Source organism: Aquarana catesbeiana, linkage group LG02 (genome assembly GCF_042186555.1).
Source record: "Aquarana catesbeiana isolate 2022-GZ linkage group LG02, ASM4218655v1, whole genome shotgun sequence".
NCBI classification, from domain to species: Eukaryota; Metazoa; Chordata; class Amphibia; order Anura; family Ranidae; genus Aquarana; species Aquarana catesbeiana.
Window position 1 is genome coordinate 54,023,335 of NC_133325.1, and position 15,984 is coordinate 54,039,318.

General features: G+C 43.8%; 1 protein-coding gene across 3 annotated transcripts in view; it reads left to right on the plus strand.

Annotated features, from left to right (window-relative positions):
* Window positions 1-15,984, plus strand: part of LOC141126879 (P2Y purinoceptor 2-like) — a 133,294-nt gene that overhangs the window by 15,627 nt on the left and 101,683 nt on the right. The window contains exon 1 of one of the 3 annotated variants that reach the window (XM_073612914.1): window positions 12,213-12,768. The exons of 1 other annotated variant lie outside the window; for it this stretch is intronic. The gene's annotated coding sequence lies outside the window, so the exon portion shown is untranslated. Of the gene's footprint in view, window positions 1-12,212; window positions 12,769-15,984 lie in introns of those variants that run through there. One more of the 3 variants, XM_073612913.1, reaches the window with a different exon arrangement.

Below are 15,984 nucleotides of genomic sequence, written 5' to 3' on the forward strand. Positions count from 1 at the left end.
GTTAACTGGAATACCGCCACCGGGACCCATACCACCGATGGGTCCTGAACTCTTCCTTCCGAGGTGTCTTCATTCACCCACAAAGACCAACACCCGCCAACTGCCACAACATCCTGAGGTCATACAGCTCTGTGGAAAAAAAAAACATATCGAACAAAAACGACAACAAACAAAAGGGAGGGTGGGTGGGAATCTTGCTCCTGCACGCTGTGGTGACGCTAGGGAGGGGCCAGATTTATTTATTAACTCTGTCCCCCCCTCCTCCACGGCTTTCACAATCAAGTGAGCCCTCTTTTTATGTACCCTGTTTCCCCTGTCATGTCAGCCCTCTGCTATTTTTGTTTTATTATTTTTTGCTCCGGGCTTCTCTAACCTGGTGCATTTTTTTGATTACCCTGATCCAGTCATTTGAACCAAATTCATTTTTGAGAGACTTGGAGATATTGTGAGTAATGGAAAGTTCTTTCAGTTTGATACTCTGAAAGCCAAATACCACCTTCCCAATACCCATCTGTTTCGCTATTTGCAACTTAGACGTGCGTATAACGCCCAGTTTAATAATAACATCCTTAGGATTCAAATGAGTGACCAGGAGTCTCTACTGAGGGATGACTCTTTAGTTAAAGCGGAAGTTAACCCATCCTTAAAACAGTTTCATTTCCGGCTCATGCCGGAAATATAACACTCCCATTGGTTGTGCTCTCAACCAAACTGTCAAACCATCCAATAGCTGGTGTCATAACTGATCACATGTGCAGCATCATTGTAGATTAAACAGAGGCAACAATGGCAGCTTCCTTGGCTGAAAACGATAGGGGGGTTTACTTCCACATTAAGGCCCTGTCTACTATCTACCAACAATTGTTTACAGAGGTTGGTGAGCTTCTTGCACGCTGTCGAGTGGCCTGGGACCCTCAGTTAGATGGAGATGACTGGGATGATCTTTGGTAAATTAACTTTTCAAGATTTGTATCGACCAGGGATCACCTTATTCAATACAAATTTTTGCATTTACCTCACTCCAGCCAGATTGGCTAAATTATTCCCTACTAAGTCGCACGGCTACTGGTCGTGCACGTCATCTTATGCCAATTTTTTACACATATTTTGGAACTGTGCGGCCATCCAAACTTTTTGGTGGGGGGCCACCAAGTGTGTGGAGGAGGTTATTGCCATCAGTGTACAGCCAATGGCCGAGGTGTGTCTCCTAGGACTTGTTGATGCCCTAGCTCCAAGAAGAATGGCTTGTACTTTGTTGACGTTATTATTTTATTATGCTAGGAAGTTAATAGTTCTTTCCATGCCCCAGTTAAAGTCCGTTGGGACGAAACGTGTTGGTCCTGCTATCCTTGCTCCCCATACTGCTCTTTGTTCCATTTTTTACTTGTGATCACCAGTTTTTATGTACCCATTTCCATATGATGTACCACAATTTTAAATAAACCTTTGTGGTTTTTGACCTGCACCATACGGAGCTTTTTTCCTTTTTTTTTCCATTTTTCATCTTGGTTTTACTGACCCCTGCTCATACTCCAACCTCCTGAGGGTCTCCACACTGTGTGGAGGCTTTTGATATACATCGGAGAACTACAAGGATTGAGGAATCTTGCTGGGACCATCACCATTGAAGAGTGGTTGCATCCTGTCTGGAGTGATCCTTCTCCTGCTCAAGCCAAAACCGTGTGGCATTCGGCCCACATAAGCTCAATTGACCCACTACCACTAGTAAGTGGTTCCACCACATCCAGTAATAGTATATATTCCTATGACAGAGGATTTCTTCACAAACTACAACTTCACTATCAGTTTATGTTATCTACACCATTTATATTTCTCATTTGAAGATTCACCATTGTGTTTTTGATGGACACTTTCTGTTGAACTTCACCTTTATTTCCTTCTGTTCATAACAGTGAACCTAGGATCTCATGTTTATTCTGCACATTTATTATATGTCACGTATACTGTATATTTATCTCTGAGCGCTACGCTATATCCCCTTCACTCTGTTTGGACTTTGAGTGTTAGCAGCTTTTTTTCAGTTATTTTGGTTTAGCGCAGTAATTTCCCACCACTTTTCCACCCTTTCCTGAAAAAAGTCTGCCCCCCCATCTATTCCAGCATGGAAGGCACTTGTTAACAAAGCCATCCCCTTATACAAGGGTACATATGCTAGCAGAGGCATACCACAGAAGTTCGATAAAGTGTGGGGTAATTGGATAAACAGTACATCCACGGTGTTGGATTAAATGGCTACCTTACAGTGTCTATGCGATGTAATATATTATATGTGTGGGATCTGGTCTGGAGATATGAGAAAACTGCCTGTCTTTCTCCATTTTGGGTGGGTGTGGGTGGGCCTATACATCATTCCATGGGTCTGTTGTATTATTTGATGACCTGTGGTTTATACTAGGTGGGTGAAGCCAGTATTTGCTCTTTTGTGAAGTTTTATGTACCATGTATATAGGTCACTGAACCTGTTTGTACTATTCACATGTTCAGTCTCAGGGTTATACAGCAAGTCCAGTGCTGAAGAACGTTGTGTTATGTTGTAGTGTGCGGCCTGGTTTTGGGCGATTATTTCTGTTTTCTTTGTAACTGTTGTTACAAAAAATAATAAACAGAATTTTTCAAAAAAAAAATGTTACAAGGTGGCAGAAAAGCACAATAAGAAATGATTTAGGGCCCTTTCACACTGGGGCGGTTTGCAGGCACTATAGCGCTAATAATAGCGCCTGCAAACCAACCCGAAAGTGCCGCTGCTTTGTCTCCAGTGTGAAAGCCCTGGGTTTTTAACCCTTTCTTGGCCGCTAGCGGGGCGGTTTCCCCCGAATACCAACGGTAAAGTGCCGCTTACAATAGCGGTGCTTTACCGCTGCCGTCACCCCCGCCCCAGTGTGAAAGGGCCCTTAAAGTAGAACTATTGGCAAAACTTTTTTTTTTTCATTTTGGATAAAGTAAGGCCGCGTACACACGGGCGGACTTTTTGACCGGACTGGTCCGACGGACTTTCCGACGGACTTTTGACGGACTTCCGACGGACTTTTGAACGAACGGACTTGCCTACACACGATCACACCAAAGTCCGACGGATTCGTACGTGGTGACGTACGACCGGACTAAAATAAGGAAGTTGACAGCCAGTAGCCCTAGCGTGGGTTTTCGTCCGTTGGACTAGCTTACAGACGAGCGGGTTTTTTGACCGCATTCGAGTCCATCGGAAAGATTTGAAGCATGTTTCAAATCTAAAGTCCGTCAGATTTTCGACTGGAAAAGTCCGCTGAAGGTCCGATGAAGCCCACACACGATCGGATTGTCCTCCTGACTCGGTCCGTCGGACCAGTCTGGTCGAAAAGTCCGCTCGTGTGTACGCTGCATAAGACAATTTTTCTCAACTCCAGTCTTCAAGTACCCCCAACAGGTCATGTTTTCAGGATTTCCCTCAGATGAAGCCGCTGTGGTAATTACTAAGGCAGTGAAGCTGATCAAATCACCTGTGCAAAATAATGGTGAGCCTGAAAACATGACCAGTTGGGGGTCCTTGAATCCCTGTCAGATTTTTTTTCCGCCGTCTGTGTCACATTATGGAGATTTCCCTTCACTTCCTGTCCCATAGACAAACAGGAAGTGAGAGGAAATCCCTGCAAATTAAGGGAATTCCTTGAGGACCCCCTGGTCACAAGAATTAGTGTCCCCAATGAAAGATTTTCCCTCTATTACTTTTCTGGGGACAACCCAAAATTTGAGATTTTCTTTTACTTTTAGATTCAATGATAATGGTAAATAGGAGGAGAGGGGAAATCTCCTTAACGGGGGCACAGACAGCATTAAGAACGAACAAAAGTTCTAATCCCTCTCTACTCTATCCAAAACTGAAAAAAAAAGTTTTGCCTTTAGTTATACTTCAATGAAAAATTTCAGGGATGGGGAATTAGGGTATTGTTTAGTGTCACTTTAACAACACACTTCTGCTGCACCGCATAACCGGGGAGATTTGGTACTGCAGCTCTCTAGTTTTAATGAAAGGGAATTAACCCCATCCTTACTAAGCCTGTAAGCCTACTCAACAAAAAGCCACTGACCCTGTCAACTCCTCAGTAAGCCTAAGATTGGAGCCACTTGGCATGCAATTTGACATGTCAATTCGCATGTCAAATCGGCGGCAATTGCCGCCAATGGCACCATCCGAATCGGTGTGACGCAGAATTTGCGGTGCTGCACTGATTCCCAAAAGTAGTTTCTGTACTACTTTTGGCAACTTGGGGGTGCGATTTCTATAGACATCTGTGCAGGAACCCGCACAGATGTCTCTGAAATCGCCCCCGAAGTCGGGACTGACATGCGGGAATGAAATGGTGCAGGTTCAGCTGAACTCGCACAATTTCATTCCCGCTGGCGGTGTGAACCTGGGCTAAAAGATTAGCATACTTACAAATCTCAAGGTCATGATAAATCTTATTTTTTTGGCATGCAGTAAGACAGCAATTAGGTGTAAGATTGGGCCAAGTAGCTGAAGGAATTTATTTTAGTACATGCTGCATTCCAGCATTCCAGATTCACAATGTCCTAATTTATTGTGTATTTCAAGGGTTCTAATATAATACGTGTGTTTTATATTTTTATTGTGATCTATAATAATAAATGCTACAGTATATGATTACATTTTGGGTGAACAATTTTTTTTACAACCACCAGTTTGGGTGAAAATTTTGCAAATAGACTATAGGCTGAATTTACAAAGCTTTCACACAACACAACAATAAGGATCTTTATTTATTTATATATTTTTTTAGGGATCTTTATTTTTAGCCGTGTGACAGTCATTTTCAAACCCCATCGCCCCTTAGGCTTATGAAAGCAAAAAAAAATTTCAATAATTTCACTACATGTTGCTTTGGCCATGAGGTGATTGAAGGAAACTTATGTCGAGAGAGCTATATAATTTACTGACCACATAATGAAAATGCTGATATTATACTATATAATCCACATACAAAAAAATATAGTAACTTCAGTCATACAAGAGTACACATCTTGAAATATGGTATGAAATGAAAGTGCAGAGACCAGTACAGTAAGTTACCAAGCAGATATGTATTGGCTGTGTAATGATTCGCTGCACTCTACTGTCAGCTGCTAGTATCTCACTGTAATGTATAGTTATGTATGTCACTTCTTGACTCTGGAGTTGTTGGGAAAAGATCCTGCAAGGACGAAGTGGAGAGAGAAGGTCTCAACCAAATGTTCTGTCTATGCTACTAATACCAGATCAGAAGAGACAATTAGTGCAAGATAACTAGGACTGTGTTCCAGGCTGGCCAGGTAATGTTTGAGGGTCTCCTCATCATCGCAGATCTTGTCTTCAGGTTTCCAACATAACGACAGATGCCGCATCATCCTCAGGGGCCACTGCAACTGGACTTTGCTGCAACTTTCATCTGAAGATTTCTATATTAATAACTATACAGTGGAACCTCAGATTGCGAGTAACGCGGTTAACGAGCGCTTCGCAATACGAGTACTGTATTTTTAAAATTCGTAACTCGGTTTGCGAGTGTTGACTCGCAAAATGAGCACGATTCAGGCCAAAGTGGTGTGCAGTACCGCTTTTGGCCTGAGGTGGGGGGGTGCCGGAGCCGAGCAGAGCTGAACGTCGCCGATCGCAGCCAATATAAATCACTCCAAAGACATGCTGGTAGGTTAATTGGCTTCTTTTTAAACTGGCCCTAGCATATGAATGTGAGTTAGGGACCTTAGATTGTAAGCTGCTTGAGGGTAGGGACCAATGTGAATGTACAATGTATATGTAAAGTGCTGCGTAAATTGAGGGCGCTATATAAGTACCTTAAATAATAATATAAATATACTGTATATATATATATATATATATATATATATATATATATATATATATATGCACAATTCCCCACCAGGACTCGTATCGGGCCCTTTGGTGATAATACAACGTACCTGTTTGTACATTAGATTTACAGTATGTACTGTTATTATGCTTTTCTTATATAAAGTTTGTATTATTTCTATACTAGCGTGCATCTATATGTTTATGGTTATTCTTATATGGTGGTTGCAGTAGTTTTTCTGTTCCCAATTACTTTGATTAGATTACTGATTCATTTCCCGGTAAAGGGAATCCCCTCCATTCATAGAGGCCCTGTCCTGGGTAGAGACTCTGCCAGCTTTATTATCAATCCCACCGTTCCACTTAGAAAAGGTTCTGGTTCTCTTACTTACCTGCAGGTTTAACGCAATATTCTGTTTGAGGAAGGTTGTTTCTCATACCCCCCCTCCCGCCAAAAGAGGGCTACATATGTAATCTAGGGCTACATATGCCTCAAAAGTGATGAATAATCCTTTCGGGAGAGGTTTTATGTACTCTAGATGTCTTCTAAGGATAGTTAGGTTAAAGTATCACCTCTAAAATTGAGTGCTATATGGGGAGAGGTCCCCACCAAGAGAACACTCCTCTGGCTTTTTTGAAAGCATAAAATACATGTATTTTGAGGATAAAGGACTTGAAAAAACAGAAATTAGTTTAGAAAAGAAAGTTTACAAATTAGGGAGAGTAGAGGAAGAAGAAGCAGGGAGGAAGGGGATCAGGGTAAGGAGTTTGGAGTTTGGCCAGCGTGGACACCTATGCATAACGTGAATCCCCATTGGACCATCAATGGAGGCTGAAATTATCCATAGTGACTTGTTAAAATCTCCTCCCAAGAAATTGGATATCCAAAAATTTCCAGACTTTTTAAACATTTTCTATTATAGTGTGTAGGATAGGTGGCAGCTTTTTACTGAATAAGTACTATTTTGTTTTTGTTTCACCTGCATAAGTGTTGGCGGTCCAAACCCCACGCTCCCGCTAGAGTTTGTTTAGCGTCAGTAAAGATAAAAGTCCCAAGCCTAAACTTGGAAGTACTAGGAGGTACATGTGGATGGTTTTAAGTTCAAAAAAGCTTAGAAGGGATTTTTGGAACACTAGCACCCAACTTTAAACCTTTTCAATGCACTGCCTCAGACCAAGCATGCAGCAAGTGAGGTCATAAAGGGAAGAACTTTTGAGTAGTTTGCTTGTTTGGTTTGAGTGACTTACTCAAACTTACTGTTGAAGGTACTGAATTATCATAACAGACAGCGAGCCTGCATTGCCTGGAGCCCAACCACCGTCATATTTCTCTTGGCTCAGATTTCCTTTAAGTCATGCTTGGGATTTCTGTCTCTAGTGATATTATGTTTGGTTGATTGTTATGTAATCATTTCTGAATCAATACTATCTTTTGTGTTGTATAGCTGGAAATTGTACAAGTCGTATTACATCCATTAACAAGGTTGTATTACAATACATTTTATTATATCCATTTGCCAAAAAAAAAAATAGTTTTTCACACAAGGAACCCAGTAAACAAAGGGATCATTTTACATTAGGCAGAGTTAGTTTTAAGCACTGGTGGCCCATCCATTAAGGGCACCCGGGTGCCAGCCCCTCTATCCACGGCCGCCACATCCTAATTGATGCTCTATGATCCACGGCCGTTACCCCCTATTCATGCGTCCAGCCTCTTTCAGGACGCCGGGCGCATGAATTCCTATGGGGGGGGTGGGTGGGGGGTTGTGTTAGAGGCTCTAATATGCTTCAAAATATCGTGGGCTCCGGGCGCAGAGCATTGCGCTACGAGCCCACCCAGGTGTTACAACATCAAATTAATATTCGCTATTGAAACACCGATCCTCAATCCGGGCCAATCAATCAGAATCAGGTCTGAGACCCGTTCCAATTGGTCGAAAAGAGAAGAGTTCTGATTGGCCGCCATGATGCCCGTGGAGAGCAGGGGAAGGGGAAGCCGCCGCCACCGAGCAGGGGAAGCCGCTGGTGAAGTCTGGGAGAAGCGCTGCCCACCATAGATGGAGTAAGTGCTCCATACCCAGTCGACCAGGGGGGGGGCGGTTATTGCTACTGTTTGCTGTCGTCCCCCCCCCAAAAAAAATTACCATCGGCTGCCACTGGTTTTAAGCCCCGCACGCACAGCCGAATGTTAGACGACATCGGCCGGTTCAATATAATATATATGTATGGCAGCCGTTCTGAAAATGGGCTCCCGATCAGCACTCTCAACCAATGGCTGATCGGAACACAATAGAACAGCAGGGGAGATCGCTGTACTAACATCTGATTGTTAGTACAGCGGCTCCTACTGAAGCTAATGGGGTTATAGGGAGCATTCGTGTTAGGGTTGTAGGGATGGTTAGTGTTAAAAGGAGGGATCACACAAGGGTTAGGATTATATGGTGAGTTACTGTTAAAGTAACAATAAACCTTTTTTATTTTTAAAATAACAAACATGCCTATACTTACCTGCTTTGTGCAACGGTTTTCCACAGAGCAGCTCCAATTCTCTTCTTCTGAGGTCCCCCACCGGTGCTCCAGGCCCCTCCTCATCAGCAAATGCCCCCACGGAAACCCAATTTCCATTGGGACACCCTGTGTGCTTGCTCCCGAGCCACCCTGTCTGAGTCTATTGACACAGAGTAGGTGGATCGGCCCCACCCCCTGCTCTCTCGTCACAGCATTAGATTGACAGCAGTGGGAGCCAATGGCTCAGGTAATAAAAAGTGGGTGCTGGGGGCTGCTCTGCAGCACAGAAGGTTTTTTTTTACCTTAATGCATAGAATGCATTAAAGAGGTTGTAAACCACGGGGAAACAAAAACATAAACAAAAAAAAACCTGTAAGACAAAGGCATAACGAGCTAGTATGCATCGATCGCATACTAGCTCATTATGAAATACTTACCTTAGAACAAAGCCCTCCAGCAGCGCCCGCACACCGCTGAGATGGCTGACATCTTCCCTGATGTTTCTTCCAGGTTCACGGGGTCCAGGGCTGTGGATGGCCGGAGCCGCGATGATGTCACTCCCACGCAAGCATGCGGGATCCGCCAGTCAAGGCTCAGGGCTCTGAAGAAATGGCACGGGCGGCCATCATTCCTTTAGAGTGCATGCGCCGATGTCATCATCCATGGCGTATACAGTAAATATCTCCTAAGATAAGCCCTGGGCTCCTGGTGTGGATATACCGGGCTTAGAACTGGAGATTACCACGGTCCAGGTCAGTGGGACGGGGGGGGGGGGGGGGGGACCTGTGTAGGTTCGACTTACAGATTTTTCTGTAAAGGATAACTGACACTTTAAGGCAGTGGTTCTCAACCTGGGGGTCGGGACCCTCTCGGGGGTCGAATGATGATTTGGCAGGGGTCACCGAATCCTGGGCTGTTCCTGAAGCCCGCACCGCTTGCCCAGCCTTTTTGCGGCCGCTCAGCAGGGCTGACCCTGAAGCCTGTGGCCGCCCAGGTGGGCTGTTCCTGGAGCCCGCGGACGCCCACTCAGCCTCTTTGCAGGCACCCATTCAGTTCAAGACATAACTGGGGGGCAGAGACTAGAGGTCAGCTGACTGGTGAGGAACGTGAAGTGGGAGGGGCTGGAGGAGACCCTGTCTCCTGAGTTTGGCATAGGTGTCACTGTTTCGAGACCACAAAGTCCGAGGCACAGTGAAGCCGGAGACAGTGAGTAACACTACCTGTGATTATAGTTGCCATTAAAAGTCCTCACTACAGTTCTCAGCAGATGACCTTGATCAAGAGCACCTAAGTTGGCTGATCAGAACTCCCCCCAGCACTGCCACTCATCCCATTCCCTTTACCAAGGAGTAAGAGAAGGAATAAAAATAGAGAATACATGGAAGGGAGAGGAAAAGAGGGGGAGGAACAAAGAAAAAGGGAGAGAAAGAATAAGAGAAAGAACAAGAAAGATGTCTAGAGAGAGGGATGGGGGAAAAAAACAAGAAATTGGAATAGAGATAGATAAAAGGGAAAGAAAGGAGAACAAAGAGGACGAGTAGTACATCCTAAAATGTACCATAGGGGTTTGAAGGGACTCAGGGAGCGCTAAATGTTCGTGGGTTAGAGACGCAAATGACTTGTCTTGCTTTGGGTAGTGACAACCCACGCTACAAAAATAATTTTACTGTTAGGGGCCCCCTGCAACTTGGGAAATTTTATCATGGGGTCACGGCACTAAAAGGGTTGAGAACCACTGCTTTAAGGTAAAAAACCCTTAAGGAGTTGTAAACCCTCGTGTTTTTTCACCTTAATGCATCCTATGCATTAAGGTGAAAAAACACCTGTCAGTGACCGCCCCCCCGTTTTACTTACCTGAGCCCCGAATTTACGTCAGTGGAGACGCGCTCTCCCTCTCTCCACGGGGTCCCGGCTCTTGATTGGATAGATTGATAGCAGTGCAGCCATTGGCACCGGGACCGGCATACAGGTGAGGGATACAGGTGAGTGGGCTGAATATAACCCCCCCCCCCCGGGCTCCTCCCATAAAGTCAGGCCACACTGCTTCTGCTGTGATTAGTCACAGCCCCCGGCACCCGCTGATCAGGGCAGATTAATATTAGTGTAAGGGTTAAGGTTGAGGAGCAGATTAGTGTAGGGGTTAAGGTTGAGGAGCAGATTAGTGTAAGGGTTAGGGTTGCAGGGCAGATCAGTGTAAGGGGTTAAGGCTGTGGAGCAGATTAGTGTAAGGGTTAGAGTTACAGGGCAGATTAGTGTTAGGGTTAGGGTTACAGTGAAGATTTATGTAAAGGTTAGGGTTACAGGGAAGATTTATGTAAAGGTTAGGGTTACAGGGAAGATTTATGTAAAGGTTAGGGTTACAGGGAAGATTTATGTAAAGGTTAGGGTTACAGGGAAGATTAAAGGTTAGGGTTACAGGGAAGATTAATGTAAAGGTTAGGGTTACAGGGAAGATTAGTGTAAAGGTTAGGGTTACAGGGAAGATAAATGTAATGGTTAGGGTTACAAGACAGATTAGTGTAAGGTTTAGGGCTACAAGACAGATTAGTGTAAGGGTTAGGGTTACAGAGATATAGTAAGGATTAGTGTCCCCGCAAACAAGGGAATCATTTTCCATTAGGGAAAGCCAGTGTTAGGGTTAAAGGGCAGGTTAGTGGTCTGTTTGGTGTAATAAGGAATGTTAAGGTTATTGATGCAGGTAGGTTTAGAAGGAAGGTTATGGTTGTAGGAAAAGTTATTGTTAGTGTTAAGCTGGCCATAGATTTTTTTTTTTTTGATCAGCCAGCCATCGATTTGCACTGCTGTTGATCACTGATCGCTTCTGCTATGATTAGTCACAGCCCCCGGCAACCGCTGATCAGGGCAGATTAGTATTGGTGTAAGGGTTAAGGTTGCGGGGCAGATTAGTGTAAGGGTTAGGGTTTACAGGGAAGATTAGTGTAAAGGTTAGGGTTACAGGGCAGATTAGTGTATTGCCTTGTACACAGGATCGGACATTGATCGGACATTCCGACAACAAAATCCTAGGATTTTTTTCGACGGATGTTGGCTCAAACTTGTCTTGCATACACACGGTCGCACAAAGTTGTCGGAAAATCCGATTGTTCTGAACGCGGTGACATAAAACACGTACATCGGGACTATAAACAGGGCAGTAGCCAATAGCTTTCCTCTCTTAATTTATTCTGAGCATGCATGGCACTTTGTGCGTCGGATTTGTGTACACATGATTGGAATTTAACCGATCGGATTTTGTTGTCGGAAAATTTTATAGCCTGCTCTCAAACTTTGTGTGTCGGAAATTCAGACGGAAAAAGTCCGATGGAGCCCACACAAGATCGGAATTTCCAACAACATAATCCGATCGCACTTTTTCCGTTGGAAAATCCGACCGTGTGTACAGGGCATAAGGGTCAGGGTCACAGGGAAGGTTAGTGTAAAGGTTAGGGTTACAGAGCTATAGTAAGGATTAGTGTCCCCGCAAACAAGGGAATCATTTTCCATTAGGGAAAGCCAGTGTTAGGGTTAAAGGGCAGGTTAGTGGTCTGTTTGGTGTAATAAGGAATGTGAAGGTTATTGATGCAGGTAGGTTTAGAAGGAAGGTTATGGTTATAGGACAAGTTATTGTTAGTGTTAAGCTGGCCATAGATAGATTGTTTTTTTTTTTGGTTTTGTTTTTTGATCAGCCAGCCATTGATTTGCACTGCTGTTGATCGCTGGAGGAATGTGGGGAGCAGAAATGTTGTAAGTTTCGTTTTTGAAAGATATTTATATTGGGGTTAATGGGAAGTTTAGTGTTAGATTTTTACAATTTACCGGTGCCGCTCTCCCAGGCGCTGGGAGTTAATATATCACCAGCTTCCCAGCAGTAGAAACCGAAAATGAAGTGTTTATTTCAAAAGAAAAAATGGGAACTCCGAACTGAAACTGTTTTGATCAAAACACAGGAATAATGAAGTGAAACGGTTTTATTCTTATTCTTGAAAAAAAAAAAAAAAAAAAACTTGCAATGTGTTTCCTTCTGATATGACGATGGGGATATTTTGGCCTGCAAACCTTGTGATGTACCTAAAAATCCCAAGTGCCGGGGTCAGATGGTGACATTTCCCCCGGTGATGTCATAGATGTGTGTATGTTTGAGTGCCTGGAGATATGTGAGTCTGAGCCAGTCACTCCCAGATCCTCTCCTCCCTCCTCTCATAGCTGGCCTCCCAAGGTATTCATTCACACAGGCTGATAGCTAAGGAACGAGCCTGGACTGGTGGTGAAACCCTAGAAAAACCATGCTGATTCTATAGACTTTGGATCCAGGGATTGGCACTTGGCGGCTTGAGGGAGGACATGTAGTCTTCTGGAGGTTGGGAGACCCCCCCAAGACTTTGGTTCCAACTTCTACGGTGAGTACTGGATACATTGCTGTGATTGCTAGTAAAACTTTGTGGAAGTTCAGGGGTGTGGATGTTGTTTCAATAAATATACCGCAAACCGTGCCAACTTCCTCATGCAGAATGACAACACATGGCCCGCTAGCTGCTGTGCAACTACAAAACCCAGCATGCCATGCCGGGTGAGGAGCTAATGCTGGGTATACATGTAAATATTGGATTGAGAGATAAAACTTTTCATTTCAATATTTTCTTGAAATTGCAAAGTCAAAGACATAAAATGGCAGTTTCGACCGACCACGAGTTGAAAGGGGTCGAAATTGCCGTGATCAAAAAATCTGATCGGTTTAGGTGAAGTTTTTTTTTTTTTTTTTCATTTTGATTCCATTTTTAATGAATTCTTTTGATAAACTGAATTAAAGCTGTTTATTTATTGCCCAGTTTGTGACTTCACAATTCACAACACGTGAATGGGAGACTACTTGTAATTGCTTTTTGCGATTCCCGGTGGTTTGGACGCAGCTAAAATTTACTAAAAAAAAAAAAAAATGTGGCGAGCTTAAATGTGCCCATACACCTTGCCATCTAAACGTGCAATTTCTATTCATAGTTACAGAGTTGGACTGGTTGAAAAAAAAAAAGACACAAGTCCATCTAGATCAAGTAATAAAAGGGACAATAAAAATTCCTATATACACAATCCTATAACCACAGTTAATCCAGATCAGTCTCTTTTAGATGTATTTTAACTGTATAGTAGAAGCCCAACCTAAACAATCTACTCATTTGTATCAAACCAGGTAGTATTGTTTTAGATAGAGGGTTGCCAACTTTTTATCTCAAACCCGAACACTTTAGCTACGCACAGCAATTTTTTTTATAGTATAACATACTATACTATATAATATAATACTATATAATAATATAATATAATATAATATATAATATATAATATAATAACATTCCTAACTACGTGAAGTTAATTACAGAGTCCCCCTTTGGGGGACTCTGCAGACTCTGATGTAAGGGAAAGCTCTGGGAACTCTGACATAAGGGATCCTTTGGGAACCCTGATCTAAAGGGGAACACTGAGAACTCTGATGTACGGAGAGGACTCTGATGTAAGGAGGAACACTGTGGTCTCTGGTGTAAAGGGGAACTCTGATGTAAAGGGTGCTCTGAGAACCCTTATTTACCTTAGTGTACTCACTCAGAGGCAGGAGAGAGAAGAGGGGAGACCTCAGTCACAGACAGGGATGGATGGTGAGCTCACTCACCCCCTGGCAGTCAGCACCTCCCATCCAGATGTATCTGAGGCTGCTGGACTTCAAATTTCCAACCCCAGCTTTCCTTTTCTGAGACACAGCGCCGGGGATTGGAGTGTGGGCAGACACAGAGGGGTAGGGAGGAAGAGGAGCAGATTGAGCCCTCTCTCCTCTCCTGTCTGACACTCTCGGCTTACACAACTGCAGCCAGCAACCCTGCTGGGAAGCCATAGTCCGCTTTGAATAATGTGCCCGGGTTTCAGACAGTCTGAAACCCGGACACATAATTCTAAAACCTGAACTGTCCGGGTGAATCCCGGACAGGTGGCAACCCTATTTAGATATGAGAATTTGTTCAATCAGATTGCAAGGAGATCGTTCATTCAGATTGCAAAGAGATTGTTCATTCAGATTGCAAGGAGATTGTTCATTCAGTTTGCAAGGAGATTGTTCATTCAGATGGCAAGGAGATTATTCAGATTGCAAGGAGATTGTTCATTCAGATTGCAAGGAGATTGTTCATTCAGATTGCAAGGAGATTATTCAGATTGCAAAGAGATTGTTCATTCGGATTGCAAGGAGATTGTTCATTCAGATTGCAAGGAGATTGTTCATTCAGATTGCAAGGTGCATGGCCAGCTTATCCAACATTGCTTGGCAATCTTACAAGATTTGATGGGTAGCTGATGTGAAACTACAAGCCTCAGATTGCTGTGGCCATCTGTGCCAGCTTGGACTGCTGCCCAACAAAAAAAAAAACATCTGCATTGTATGCCACTCTGAGACAGGCTGGCATTGTAAATGGCAAGACAGTAGTCTTATAGGACTGGTCCTCTGACTTTTGTGGAAAGACGACAGTTCACAGCTTGCATTGCCAGTTAGAGACTTGCTGGCACTGAAGGGCACTGATAGCCCCAAGTGCGGTGTGCTGTACTGACAGTTAGTTTTTTATTTGCAGTTCCGTATTTTGATAGCAGAGAGATAACAGTTTGTGTTGTGGAAATGTGTGGATTCTTCTCTTTCTTTGATCTTTTATCACCCACCGTGCTGAACAACGGCTGAAATAAAGTAAATGATCCACAGGGTCTATTGTTTGTAGTCTGAGCAGACTGATAGGTTGGCTTGGCATTAATAATAGTAAAGCACGATCGCTGTTCAGAACTACTAAACAGAAAGCACAGATTGAGTGCTTAAAGTTAAAGAGGTTGTAACCCTAAAATAAAATTAAAAAAAAGAGAGAGAGATCATGTTCCCTTACAGCAGGTTTAATCTAATCGGCCCCTCACTAGGCTGTAAAAACCTGGTTGATCCTGCCTGTTCCTGTGTCCCCCTTAGTGTGCTGACCACAGTAATCATGTCTGCTGATCCATGATTACCGTGGTCAGGTTATGTGCCTCCGTCATCCCGCTGCTCTCCTCTCCCCCTCCCTCCCTGCCTGTCAGCTCCTGTGTGTGTGGCCGCCTCTCCCCTCCTGCCGCTATTAACAGCTGGCAGTAAAGTTAAATAAAGATCACTGCCAGCCCCTCTTTTTTATGAAGCCATCCTACACTGTGTAAATGTTAGTGTAAAACAAGGCCTCTAAATACCTTATCTCCGATCTTTTCTGGCTGGTCACCTCCGGCCGCTCTCCTCCATTCTAAAGGCTAGCTACAGTGGGAGGGGCTAAGTGGATAGCACAGCGGTCACGTGACCTCCCCCACTGACGTCAGAGGGGATCTCGGCCCCTTCCGCTGTAGCCCTTAGATCGGAGGAGGAGAGCGGCCGGAGGTCACATGACTGGCCAGAAGAGATCGGAGATAAGGTATTTAGAAGCCTTTAGAATAGCTATGATTAAGCACTGACTACAGTGTGAAACGCGTCAGTATTCCTGCATTTTTCTGCTGCGGCATGTATCTTTTATGACTTTTATTTAATAAAGGCAACATATTAATTTGAGTGCGGCTGTCCAGGACTTTCTCTAATT